Below are 15,033 nucleotides of genomic sequence, written 5' to 3'. Positions count from 1 at the left end.
CTTTTTTTAATTTTTTTTTTACTGAATTTATATAGTATGGATGTTTACTGAAGCAACTTGAGTAATCATTTTGTAATATATGTAAATCAAACTGTTATGCTGTCGGAGAATACAGTCAATAATACTGTAATAAGATTGTATGGTGACAGACGGTAACTAGACATCATGGTGATCATTTCATCATGTATATAAGTATTAAATTATTATGTGGTACACCTGAAACTAATACTTTATACATCAACTATATTTCATTAAAAAAACAAAAACCACCATGCTCTATACCTTGAACTTATACAGTGATGTTGTCATTTATTTTTCGGGAAAAAAAAAACTGGAAAAAATATTTCTTAAGAATAGGGTAACTTCTCTTAGAGGCTCTTACCATGATATTTGGCACAATTATTGCAGATTGTTTTTAGTCTGCATGTCAAGTCTGTAAAGTAACATCACCTATACTTTTACAAAGAAACTAACATACGGAGGAGGAAGACCACCTACATTCCACAGCTAGCACATTATACAGGCAGAATCTGAACTCAGGTCTTCAGACCCCAGGCTCAGAGCCCTTTCAATTTTAGTAGTGTTGACTCTTATAATAATCTTTGATTTTTCAGCTTCTCCTAAACAACATGCTTGATTTTTCTGCAAACAGTCAATCTCATTACATTCTTGTAGGATGAAAGAGAGTGTGTAAATTGTTTACCAAATCTGGACAATTCAGAGGGGGCTTATGTGACTCAGAGTAAATTGATACCTTGTACTCAAAAGGCCATGGGAGACCACAGATGAGCTGTTAACTGGGTAATTTTGAAGAAACTGATCAGGAAGGACTAGATCTCCTAGAAAGAGACATTGGAGAGCCAAACACAGCTTATTTGGGAATTAAGTATCCTTGCCAAGACTTCATTCAGAAATAACCTCTTGGTCATCATCCTAAATGGGCAGGCTCTTCTATCCTATCAGCCTGCCAACCACCCTGATATACGTACCAGAATTTTGCATCTGCTGACAATCCTGGGTTAACGTTTGCAAAACATCTAACGCAAGAGTGAGAGAGAGAGAGCGAGAGCCAAGACACATCTATTTATCCTTTCTGAAGAATCGTTAAAGTCATCCCTAAATACCCTCAAATTGAAACATTTGTTGACACAATTCACGTTGACAATTTCATTTAAGAAGTGCTTAGCTCTCCGGCTGGAATCCTAATACGTATGCAAAGAGACACCTAGTGGCCCAACATGTAAGTACACTATTTTAGCTAGAGACCAAACACTGAAACATTATTGGACTCCCTATGTTAGCATTCTTTTGATTTGGATAGGGCATTTTTTTTTTTTAACTACTAGAGTTCTAAATGGAGAAATTTAAATTTTACAAAAGAATATTTTGTGTTTCTTTCTAAAGGAAGTGTTTGCTCCTCTATTTGTTTTTTAATTAGACGATCTTACTGCATAAAGTCCTGAAAAGTCACCCAAAAATTAAAGTAGACTGTAATTGGCCAGAGACTTCAGTTCACCTTTTCCTGAACACATGTGTGATTATTTTTCTGTTTCCATTCCTTTCTAGATTTTGTGTGTGAGATTTTCCATTTGTCTTTGGGTTGCTTTATTCTTGCTTTTAATTCAGTAAAGCCAAAGACTTTTTTTCCCAGCCAGCTTCCTGTGGTCCGCCTGGCTTCCTGTGGCCCGCCCAGACTTGTTACCTCACACTGCCTTTCTCACTCACACCTCACCTACACAGCTTTATACCCACCTCCTCACAGTCCATTCCCATGTGCACCTGTCCCACTTCCACCACCCTGGATAACATAATCTTACCTCAAAAGTCTGCCATCACAAAAAACAAGTAATCTTCTATTTTTTCTTTACCCCATAATACAGAAATTTGGTTATGCCTGAGTTTAGATTAGAAATTTCTTTTTTTTTTTTAAGGTTTTATTTATTTATTCGAGAGAGAGGGAAAGAAAGTACAAGTATGGAGGAGGGGCAGAAGGAGAGGGAGAAGCAGTCTCCCCACTGAGCAAGGAGTCCAATGTAGGACTCCATCCCAGGACCCTGAGATCTTGACCTGAGCCAAAGTCAGACACTTAACCAACTGAGCCACCCAGAAGCCCCAACGGTATTCTATTTCTTGACTCCCGTAGTCTCGAATGTATGCTTTATGATAAATCACTGAGATATTCAAATTTGTCTGTACATTCTTCTTTATTTATATTTTAACATAATGTATTTTATATTGCAAAATAAAAGTTATTTTTTAAAAAAGATCTAACAACGTGTATCTAAAAGAAAAACTGGGGCACCTGGGTGGCTCAGTCATTAAGCGTCTACCTTTGGCTCAGGTCATGATCCCAGGGTCCTGGGATCAAGCCCCGGATCCTATCCTATAGGGCTGCCTGCTCAGCGGGAAGGCTGTTTCCCCCTCTCCCACTCCCCCTGCTTGTGTTCCCTCTCTCACTGTGTCTCTCTCCGTCAAATAATAAATAAAATCTTAAAAAAAGAAAAAAAACTGAAAACAAAAGGATATGAAAGGTTAAAAATTAAAAAATGGATACAGATATCCAGGCAAACCTAAAGGAAATGCAAGCTGTGCTGAGAATTTTAATATATGAAAATATAAAATTTATACATATATATATATATTTACTGTGCATTGTTAAACATACATTTAATAGAGAAAGATGTTATAAGTCAATAAAATAATCAAAGCTAGAAAAACCTTCGCAAATATATATATATATATACATATATATAGCCTCAAATCAAACAACCACAATTCATAAAACTGGAAAAGGAAGTAAATAAATTGGCAATTACAGTTGAGGATTATAGCACCCATCTCTCAAAAACAATGCAGACTATAAGTAAATGGAAATGCAGATGACACAAATCAGTAAATTTCAGATACACAGAACTCTGTAATTAAGAAATACACACATTTCCAACATACATGATACAATATCAAAAATTGACAAAGTACTATATTACAACAGAAGTCTTGATAAATTCCACAGAATTGATTTAACACAGATTATGTTCTTTGATGATAATGTTTTAATTGCGGAAATTAATAGCAAAAAAATAGACATTTAAAATGTCTATATGTCTGGAAACAAAAATCTCAGACTACTAAAAAAAAATTGAGTCCAGAAAGAAATCAAATGGAAAATATTTGGAATTTATCACGATTGAAAACACTACACATCAAAATCTTAGGGGATGCAACTAAAACATTTTTTGGAGGGAAATATAGACCTTAAATACATTTATTAGAATATAAGAGGGAATGAAAGCAAGTAAGCTAAGAGCTCAACACATGAAACTGGAAAAACAGCAAACTAGCAAACCGACGAAGAAGTAGGAAAAATAAAGGCAGAAATAAATGAAATAGGAAAATAAGGGAAGATTAATAAAGCATAAAACTAGTTCTTTGGACAAAAATTAATAAAATAGAACTCCAGCAAGGCTGACTAAGGGGGAAGGAGTGTTAGATACAAATAAAAACTTCTGATTGATGGCTCTGAGCCTGCCAATTATTCAGCCTGAAATTAACTTCAAAAATTTCATTTGGATGCAGGCAAACAGTTAAGAAGAAATCTAATATAGAAAGATTGCCTGATCACCCATTTTGCAATCTGCTCTCCTGAAAGAAGTAAAATATTCTTTGCCCAAATCTAGCGTATTCTTTCATATATTGGTCACTGGGAGTAAAAATCTAATTGCAATTGGAAACAAATGGTGTAGAAAAGCAAAAAAAAAAAAAATTTATTTTCCCCATAAGTTTTTTGCAGGCAGAATTACTAATATTTCAAGATTATTGTAACATATAAAAACAATTATATGCACTCAAAATTCAAAATCAAACAAGTTAGAAAATTACTGTCCTGTTTCAGAATCTTCTCCTTTATTCCACCTACTCATTCTATCCCCTTTGAGCAGAGACCCTAATGTTCACCAGAAGGATCTTTTGGAGGGCATTTATTAATTTTTGTCCGATCAGCTCCTTTTTCTTCTCCCCACACCCCACTGAACTGGCCCCACATCCCCAAAACAGGAGCAAGCGTATGGCTTAGGTTTGTCAACCATTCGTTCATTTATCAAATATTTATTGACTAACCATGCAGTAGGCAGTCTTAGAGCCTGAAGAACATAACCCTGAACAGATAAAATCTCCTTGTCCTCGTGGGGTTTACATTTCATGAGTAGACAATTAACAAAATAAATAAGTAAAATAAGTGGCATATGAGGTGGACATAAATGAAGAAAAATAAAATAAAGGTGAGTATTACAGAGGGCTCTCATTTTAAATGTGTGGATGGGAACAGTCTCACTAAATAGGAGACATTTGAGTAAAGACCAAGAAGAGGTAAACAAGCAATCAGTAGAAATCCAAGAGTGAGCTGTCAGGGTCAGAGAGCAGCCAAGGCAGAGCCCTGAACTGGGATTGAAAGTGTGTCTGGCATGTGTAAGGCACAGCAAGGAGGCCAGCCTGGCAGAGGCTGACGGCGCAATGGGGGGCGAGAGGTAGGAAATGAGGTCAGAGAGATTACACGAGGCCAGCTCACGCGGATCGTGGGTGGTCTTTTGAGCTATTGCTGAAGACTTCGGCTTTTCTTGACATGAAACAGGCAAGCTTTATAGAGTTTGATCTGACACACATGTTAACAGCTCTGGCTCCAGCACTGAGAAGAGACTGAAGGAAGCAAAGACATAAACCCAGAGGCCAGTTAAGAGGCTACTGCAGTAAGCGGGAGAAGATAGGAGAACGCCCTGGACCATGGTGAGGGGAGTAGAGGTGGTAAGAAGTAAATGGACCAAAGTACTTAACACCTTGGCCGTAATGGCCAATTAAGTCAAGAGTAAATGAACTAAGGCTAGCCGGGAAATTCTCCCTAAAGCATTGGGGAAGAGTCTTGTCATTTTTTCTGGGACTTGAGCCATGAGCACAGGACAAGCAGTGGCCATCTTGGTGAGTCGGTGGCGAGAACAGAGAACAAAACCAAAACAGTGGGAAGAGAGCCTTGGGAGAGAGGAGAAAAAAGAAATCTTCCTGTGCCACAAAATGCTGAACTAGACATATTTAAGAAGATGAAGAGCTGAATATAACTTGTGGAATTTCAGAATGTCAAAGGCATACAAAGAATCCTTAAAGTTTAGGGATGCCTGGGTGGTTGAGTTGATTGTCTGCTTCAGCTCAGGCCATGACCCCAGGGTCCAGCATCAGGTTCCTTGCTGAGCAGGGAGCCTACTTCTCCCTCTGCCTACCGCTCCCCCTGCCTACCACTCCCCCTACTTACACTCTCTCTTGACAAATAAATAAATAAAAATCTTTTTTAAAACTCCTAAAAGTTCACAGACAAGATAAAATAGTATTATATATAAAGAAACACAAATAAGAATAACATCAGATCTCTTACAGGCAACGTGGAATGTTAGAGAGTATTGAAGCAACGTCCCAAAGTTCTGAATCAAAATAAATGGGTACATAAAATTCCCCATCCAAGCACACAATCAGTCATGAGGCCAAAATAAAGACACTCGCAGACACGTTTATTCTCCATGTACCCAATATGGAAACAGTGCTTGATAAAACATTACAATAAATAGAAAAGGAAATTTAAGGAGAAAAATATGAGATATAAGAACGTCAAAACAAATCATTAGATTAAGATTCAGGAAAAAATGGCCATAAAATGGAAAAAATATATAAAATAAATTAAGGACAATCTATCATTGGGTGTTACATGCAAATAATAAATCACGAACGCTACATCAAAAACTAATGATGTACTAACATAACATAATAATAAATAAATAAATAAAAATAAAATTGATCTAAAGTATGGTTTCTTATTTCCAGTACAATATCCTTGCACTGATTTTGCAGTCAATCTTACTGCATCTGGAATTCCATTTAATTTCAAGTTACAGGCTTATAGAAAAAAAGAAATAATAAAATATGACTAATAATAGTCTGAGGGGTTTGAAGTGGTGGTTGGGTGGGAGGTTGGGGTACCACGTGTGGGTATTATAGAGAGCACAGATTGCATGGAGCACTGGGTGTGGTGAAAAAATAATGAATACTGTTTTTCTGAAAATAAATAAATTGAAAATTTTTTTAAATCATTAAAAAAAAGATAAATAAATAAATAAATAAATATGACTAATAATACAAATGAAGCCTATAGATACATTGACATATGAGGACCATTTTTTCTATAGACATTTTTCCCATGGTTGATTATACCTATGCCTTCACTGACTCCTTTTCAAAAATCCTTGTTTTATTTATTCCTACCTAAAATTAGCACATAAAAAAGTGAAATTAATTTAAGAACATGAAAATCTCTTACCTATATATTAAAACATAAGGAATTATGAATGTGACTGATTTAGATAGGAAAATTGTTTTGTAGAGATGCCTAATCCAAGACTTTGCAGCGAAGTTTATCAAAGAGGAAATTATTAGTCCTCTCTCCTTCATGCCCCAGGAAGACCACCCGCAAAGACCACCAGCCCCGAGGTTGTTGGGAGAGGCCATGTGACTAGTTCTGGCCCCGGCTCTGGGTGGAGGAGACGTGCGTCACGTCCAGTCTGAAGAAGAGTACGAGTGCTCCATATTCTCTCTTCCCAGTCACGCCAAACTCAGAAGCCACCTGCTGCCATGCTAGCTCCACAAGGAAGATGAGCTGCCATCAGCCTGCACCTCTGAGAGACCGTGTGGAGAAGGGGGGCTTCCCCTTTTCATGTGAGCAGCAGTGAGCATACAGCGTGAACAAGAGATAAAAGCTCCTTATGTGAAGCCACTGCGGTTTCAGGGTTCATTTGCTACCACAGCATAACCTAGGCTACCCCCTGCTAAGAGCTCCCTGTGCCTCATGTATCATTTGCAAAAGTCTTTGCTAAATTTCCTTAAGTTATGTTGAAATTTTTCCTGTATAAACTGACATACCCAAAGTCATTAGAGCCTTTTTGAACACTTCATTTGGAAAGTGATTTTATTAGGAAAAACATATTTCTTTTTTTATTATTTTTTATTTCTTCTCAGCATAATAGTATTCACTGTTTTTGCACCACACCCAGTGCTCCATGCAATCTGTGCCCTCTCCAATACCCACCACCTGGTTCCCCAACCTCCCACCTCCGCCCCTTCAAGACCCTGAGATTGTTTTTATATTTCTATGGAGTATAACAAAACTAAGGAAAAATGAAGTGTCTGACAACCAGAATACTTTTGCTCCCTGACTGAGTTAATCTTCCTCCTTTGCTATCTGTCCATAAACAATAAATGCAGATTTTCTGAGAAATTGGCCCCCTAATTTGTGGAAATAACCTCAAAAGACTTTGAGATTTTCAGTTAATAACCTCTCGGTTTTGGAATTCGATTATGTCCCTTAGAAAGCTGTATCTATATTTTTGAACCAAAATTTAAGGAAACACAAATATTATTTAACCAGAAAAAATAATACCACAAATGTTAACCTGTTCTCTTATATTTGAAAAGCTTGCAGATTCTGTTTCAAACCTAAATATAAAATTTGGGGGGTTTTTTTCAGTATTTTTTCTCTTTGTAACCCAGTTGTTCCCATTCCTGTTCACACTGGTGTATTTTGTGCAAAAAAAAAAAAAAAAAAATTACGAGCCTTCAGAAAAAAACATATGTGGTCATCTTTTCCTTAACTGCTAGCACACAGGATTTTAACTTAGAGTTTATTTTAAACTAAGCCAAGAAATCCTTGGAGTCCAAGTTGTTTTTCCATTAGATGTATGAAACTTGGCCCCACATGTTTCTGTTCTGGAAAAAGTCCATTGACGCTCTGAATCACCTGGTAACATAAATTAACATGAGGTAGGTCTTAAAACATAACCCTCATAGGCACAGCAGGAAAAAATGAATTGGAAAAACATAACCTTGTGTTCTAATTTTATTCACTTAAAACTTCACAATATTCATTGCCCAGTAGGAATATGTCAAAATGATTAGACAAGCATTTTGTACTTAAAAACTCTGTGAAGTGTTGGTGGGAATGTAAAATGGTACAACTGTTGTGGAAAAAATTTAAAATAGAATTTACATATGACCCATCAATTCCACGTCTAGGTATTTACCCACAAGTACTGAAAGAAGGGTCTCAACAAAGCATTTATACGTCTATGTTCACAGCAACATTATTCATGAGAGCCAAAATGCGGAAGCAACACAAGTGTCTAGCAACAGATAGATGGTTAAGCAAAATGTGGTATATACACATACAATCGAATATTATTCAACCTTTTAAAAGAAGGAAATTCTGACCTGTGCTACAGCATGAATGCACCTTGAGGGCATTATGCTAAGTGAAATAAGCCAGTCACAAAAAGAAAAATACTATAAATTCCACTTATAGGAAGTACTTCCTAGTACTTCAGACTATGAAGACCAAAGGTATAGTGGTGGTTACCAGGGGCTGAGGGGAGGGGAGAATAGAGAGAGATTGTTTAACGGGTGTAAAGTTTTAGCTCTACAAAATAAAAAGAGTTATGGGAATGGTTGCACAGTAACGTGAATGTATTTAATGTCATTGAACGTGAATGTACTTAATATTTCATAAAAATGGCTTACATGGTAAATTTTATGATATGGGTATTTTACCACAATTTTAAAAAGTGAAGAAAAATTCTGTGAAGATCTCAAAATAATCATGGGACCAGAAATGTAGGCACCTGTAAATAAGAACTAAATACAGACTGGCTGCTCTCATTACACACACTTAGGCCAAGAATCATGCCTTTAATCAGAGTGACTCTAAAGCAAAGAAAGCTCCTTACAGCTTAATGACGACAATGGTAAAGATGAAAATTATTAATGTACTTCTGCATTAAGTTGAAAGGTGTTTTATTATCTTAATAGCTGGTTTAAGACTTTCTCTTAGGTAAACACCTAACTTTGTTAGAAAAATACTATAATAAGTCCCTTTGTTGTGAAATCTGAGATCCAGAAATGTTTGAATATATGCAGAAAGGCATGTGTGAGGCCATGAGAGGAAGATGAAAAATCAACCCCAGAAAATGGAAGGATAGAAGTGTCACCCTCAATGTTGGGGTAAGTAGAAAGCTGTGAAGAGTCTGAGATTTGTCTTCATGTTGGTTTCAAGGTGAAGCAAGACAGCATCAAAATACTTGAAGAGATTAGTTCGAATACTCATAGAAATCATTGCCAGATGCACTCTACTCTTAAAGGTCATAAATTTGGGTGAGAAACGTCTGAGAATCTCTAAGAGCCACAGATGCTCTTGCTGATAACAATGTCATTCATCTATCTCTCATAACTAACATTGATTGAGTGCCCAAATGTACACTAAGTATTGTTCTAAGAGCTGTGGTCATCCTAACTCATTAAATCCTTGCATCAGCTTTATGAGGTACTAGTACTAACTCTACTCACCAAGTGAGGAAAGTGAGCCACATAAATGTTAGATGACATGACCAAGGTCACATAGCTAGTAAGTGTCAGAGACAAGATCAAACCCAGACCATCTGAGTTCAGAGACTGTCATTTTCATCACTATGCTGTCTCTGATTTTTTTCAGTGCAAGAATTTCTATAATGCTTAACAAAACTCAGATTTTCTAATTTGGTCATTAGCTGTGTCATCTTCCATAAAAATTGTCAAGTTTTATATTACAAGAGACCATAGAGTTCATCTTACCTAGTCTTTCCACTAATGCAGGGTTCCCTCATAACATACATTTTTCTTTAAAAAATAAAAATTTTTTTAAAAATTACACAACTTTTTCAGACATCAAGCCAGGCTCTTTCTAGATACCTTTGATAACAAGGAGGCCCCTAATCTGAGGATCAGAAGTGTTTTACTAGAAAAAGTACTTGACAACTTTTAGAGATGGCAAAATCCACCATTTTTTGTTAATATCTTTCAGTAACCAGTTTGCAAACCATCAACAAAAAGTGTAAATATGAAAAGTTATCAATTAAAATTCCTCAATGAAACATCAAATGTTATAGTGAATAAAGGGTTCTTTACCATAGAAGACAATGTGAGAGTATTATTGACTGAGTCACACAATCTGTCTCATGAATAAATGCATATCTTAAGTACACCCATGTTGAAACAATAGGACTTCACGTGTTTGAAAACATCTAAACAGCAAATGTATGGACTAAAACTAATTTTTTTTGTCAGATTTTGGACAACCACAGCAATGGGTTTTAACAACTTTGAAAGGAAAAAGAGAGGGCAATCCTCACCAGAAAGAATGGTGGTAGCTACTGGGTCATAGGTAGCAATGTTTCAAAGACATTGCAATACAACTGGGAGTGGTAGAAAGTGCATATCAGAGGCAATAATGATGATTATTATTATGGTTTGGCTCATAGAAAAATAATGGCACTTAATATACTAATATTTTCTGAAAAATTACCAGATTTTCAGTTATATCCAGAGTCACACACTGAAAAAAATGTGTTCTTGATAGATAGCTATGAAAAGAATGCTTCCCTTAGAGCACCTGGGAGGCTCAGTCTGTTAAGTGTCCAATTTTTTATTTTACCTCAGGTCAGGATTTAGGCTCTTGAGATCAAGTCCTATATCAGACTATGTACTGAGCATGGAACCTGCTTAAGATTCTCTCTCTCTCCCTCTCCTCTGTCCCTCTATTTCTGCTCAGGCTCTCTCGCTCTCTCTCTCTCGCTCTCTCTCTTGCTCTCTCTGTCTCTCTAAAAAAATAAAATAAAATAAGAAATGCTTCCCTTGCATTCCCTAACAAGTTTAGAATTGTATTTTGTCTTAAAAAAGAGTTAAACCAAACAAGAGATAGATATCCCAGTCAGGGACTAAGACATATAATGATTCTTTTAAAGTTATTTTATAAGTATAAAATCAAAGGAATAAGGAGAAGAATTACACACATATTCAAAGAACTCCAGTCTTGCCTAGATCATTAGTGATGAACTTTAAAGGCAAGAACATCTTAAGATTGCTTTACTTTCATATTATAATAATTAAATATAAATATTTTATTTGAATCAGTAGTAAATTTAGATCAGTAAATGCCTCATTTCTAGAGTACTCAATCTGCATCTACTCAAACACATACTTGCTTACAAATAAATCCTTCACATAACTATACTTCAATGGTACATTGATAGTTATGGAATATACCTGACCCCCAAGGGGGTCAAGAAGGATCATTCTATATATAAATTGTTTTATTAAACGACCTTCCCACTGAAAAGTAATTACCACCAAGAATCCATTTTCAAGGGATATACAGAGGAATAAACATAGTTTGTTATTTATTAAGACTATTAGCTTCCCTCTGCATTAACCCCAGCCTATGGATAAATATACCTAGTCTACTACAGTTTCTTTCACAGATTAGAATAACAAAGTGGAGTACAGGTCCTTCAGGTCATAAATATCACTAAAAGAAAGAATTAGTTTTAAAGAATTTTCAATTACATACCAAAAAGCTATGAGTGTCCTCGTTCCAGTTCTGCTGCCTCTGATCTGTACAAGAAAAAGACAAGAAAGGGGTCATAAGGTTTCTGCCTGGACCCATCTATCTCGAAGGAAGTCAGAATCTTACCACATCACCCTCCAAAAAGAGGCAACAAAATAGTAACTTGCTCATCATAAAAACTACCAATGAGTCTCTTGGAAAATGAGAAAGTTCTATCTCACAGCAAAGACGACCTAGGTATAAACTAGCAGGAAATCATTAAACTGAGATCCCCTGGAATTGAATGTTTTCTAAAAGATAGTGTGAAAATAATATTCAAATCCCTTTGAACACTACTCAAGATATATTTTTACTTTACTTTTAAATATCTTGAAAGATGTTCACATGGATTTAGAACTTCCATCTGTTTTCCTGGAATTCTGTCAATGGGAAAATGTTTCATATTAGTAATAATCATCCCACTCATTGCCTAAGCCATAAGTTTAAAAAATACAGATTTTCTAAGACTTCATTTTTTTAAAGATTTTATTTATTTATTTGACAGACAGAGATCACAAGTAGGCAGAGAGAGAGAGAGAGGAGAAAGCAGGCTCCCCGCTGAGCAGAGAGCCCGATGCGGGGCTCGATCCCAGGACCCAGGGATCATGACCTGAGCCGAAGGCAGAGGTTTTAACCCACTGAGCCAACCAGGTGCCCCGGGACTTCATTTTTTAAGAGAAGTTTTAGGTTTATAGAAAACTGAGAGGAGGGTACAGAGATTCTTCTATACCAACCGCCCCAACATGTGCATAGCCTCCCCCATTATCAACATCACTCACCAGAATGGTATATTTTTTACCAAGGATGAATTTACACTGAAACATCATAACTAGATAAAGTCCACAATATACCTTATAGTTCACTGTTGGTGTCATAAATCCTATGTTTATAGAAAAAAGAAGTGCAATGACATATATCTATCATTATATCATGTGATATAATATCATAGTATATTGATTGCTTTAAACATCCTCAGTGCTCTGCATATTCATTTCTCCCACCCCAAGCAACCACTGAACTTTTTATTATCTCCATAGTTTTGCCTTTTCCAAAATGTCATATAGCTGGAATCATACAGTATGTATGGGTTTTTTTCACTTAGTAATATGCATTAGAATTTCCTTTATGTCTTGTCATAGCTTGATAACATATTTCTTTTTAACACTAAATATTTCATTGTCTGGATGTATCAATGTCTTTATCCATTCACCTACTGAAGGACATCTGGTTGCTTTCAAGTTTTACCAATGATGAATAATCTGCTGTAAACATCCATGTGCAGATTTTTGTATGTAGGTAAGTTTTCAACTGCTTCAGGTAAATACCAAGAAGCATGACTCCTGAGCTAGCTATATGGTAAAACTAAGTTTAGTTTGTTTTTTTTTTGTTTGTTTGTTTGTTTTTTAAGATTTTATTCATTTATTTGACAAACAGAGTTCACATTAAGCAGAGAGGCAGGCAGAGAGAGAGAGGAGGAAGCAGGCTCCCTGTAGAGCAGAGAGCCCGAGTGGGGCTCGATCCCAGGACCCTGGGATCATGACCCGAGCCAAAGGCAGAGGCTTTAACCACTGAGCCACCCAGGCACCCCTGAGTTAATTTTTTAAGAAACCACTGTTTTCTTCCAAAATGGTTATTCCATTTTGCATTTCCCATTAGCAATGTATGAGAATTCCTGTTTCTCTACATCCTCACTGGCATTTGGTGTTGTCAGTATTTCAGATTTCGGTCATTCTAATAGGTCTTTAAGTGGTTATCACAATTCTGTTTTACTTTAATTTCCTTGATGACATATGGAGCATTTTTCCATGGTTATTCCATATGCTTATTTGCCAGCCGTAAATCTTTGATGAAGTGTCTCTCAAGGTATTTAGTCCATTTTTAATAACATTGTTATCTTCTCTTTGTTGAATTTTAGGTGTTCATTATGTATTTTGGATAACAGTCCTTTATCACATGTGTTTTTTGCAAGTACTTTCTCCCAGTCTGTAACCTGTCTTCTAATTGCTTTATATTGCCTTTTGTAGAGAAGTTTTTTTTTTTTTTTTTTTTAAAGATTTTTTTTTTATTTTAAATTTATTTTTTATTTTCAGCATAACAGTATTCATTATTTTTCACCACACCCAGTGCTCCATGCAATTCGTGCCCTTTATAATACCCACCACCTAGTACCCCAACCTCCCACCCCCCACCCCTTCAAAACCCTCAGATTGTTTTTCAGAGTCCATAGTCTCTCATGGTTCACCTCCCCTTCCAATTTCCCCCAACTCCCTTCTCCTCTCTAACTCCCCATGTCCTCCATGCTATTTGTTATGCTCCACAAATAAGTGAAACCATATGATAATTGACTCTCTCTGCTTGACTTACTTCACTCAGCATAATAATCTCTTCCAGTCCTGTCCATGTTGCTACAAAAGTTGGGTATTGGTCCTTTCTTTTTTTTTTTTTTTTTTTTATAAACATATATTTTTATCCCCAGGGGCAGGGTCACAGAAGGATCGGGGGTGTCTGAGTGTCGCAGAGCTTGCGGGTATTGGAACGGGAAAGCCGGCTACAGAAAGAGAAGTTTTTAATTTTAATGAAATCAACATATTAATGTTTTCTTTCATGGATCACGTTTTCTGATGCTATATCTAAAACAGTATCACCATACTCAAGTTCATCTAGACTTTCTCCTACACTATTTTCTAGCTCTGTGTTTTATACATAGGTCTATTGTACCTTTTAAAACATAATTTTCTCCATCACTTCCTTAAGTAGAGATGATCATTTTTGAGAGGAGTGTATGGTCTGTGTCTAGTTTCACTTTTTGGCCTGTAGATGTCCAGTTATTCCAGAACCATTTGTTGAAGAGACTATCTTTGCTCCATTGTATTGCCTTTGCTCCCTTGTCAAAGATCAATTGGCAACATTTATGAGGGTCTATTTATGGGCTCTCTCTTCTGCTCCATTAACCTACTTGTTTATCTTTTTACCAATATGATACTGTCTTGATTCCTGAAACTGTATAGTAAGTCTTGAAATTGGGTAGTGTCTGTCCTCCAACTTTGTTTATCTCCTTCAATATTGTTTGGCTATTCTGGGTCTTTTCCCTCTCCATATAAACTTTAAAGTCTATTTTTCAATGTCCAAAAAATAAATTGCTGACATATTAATTGGGATTGAACTGAATCTATGGGTCAATTTTGAAAGAATTGACAACTTGAAAATATTGAGTCTTCCTATCAATGAACATGGAATATCTCTCTAGTTATTTAGTTCTTCTTTGATTTTACTCATCAGAATTTTGTAGTTTTCCTCATATAGATCTTGTATATATTTTTGTTATATTTATACCTAAGTATTTCACTTCTGGGAGACTAAGGTAAATGATAATTGGTGTTTTTTATTTCAAATTCCCCTTGCTCATTGTTGGATATAGGAAAGCAATTGACTTTTGTATATTAACCTTTTGTCCTACAACCTTGCTGTAATCAGTTATTAGTTCCAGGAGGTTTTTGTTGTTTTGCAGGGGATTTTTTGGTCAGTATTACAGACTT

General features: G+C 36.1%; 1 protein-coding gene across 12 annotated transcripts in view; it reads right to left on the bottom strand.

Moving 5' to 3' along the window:
• IPCEF1 (interaction protein for cytohesin exchange factors 1) overlaps nt 1-15,033 on the bottom strand; it is a 189,420-nt gene that overhangs the window by 113,489 nt on the left and 60,898 nt on the right. For all 12 annotated transcript variants that reach the window (XM_082731399.1, XM_082731400.1, XM_082731404.1 and 9 more), the window contains one exon: nt 11,462-11,505. The gene's annotated coding sequence lies outside the window, so the exon portion shown is untranslated. The remainder of the gene's footprint in view (nt 1-11,461; nt 11,506-15,033) is intronic.

The sequence above is a fragment of the Mustela nivalis genome (genome assembly GCF_964662115.1).
Source record: "Mustela nivalis genome assembly, chromosome: 5".
Classification (NCBI taxonomy): domain Eukaryota; kingdom Metazoa; phylum Chordata; class Mammalia; order Carnivora; family Mustelidae; genus Mustela; species Mustela nivalis.
This window is presented reverse-complemented; position numbering and strand designations above follow the sequence as displayed.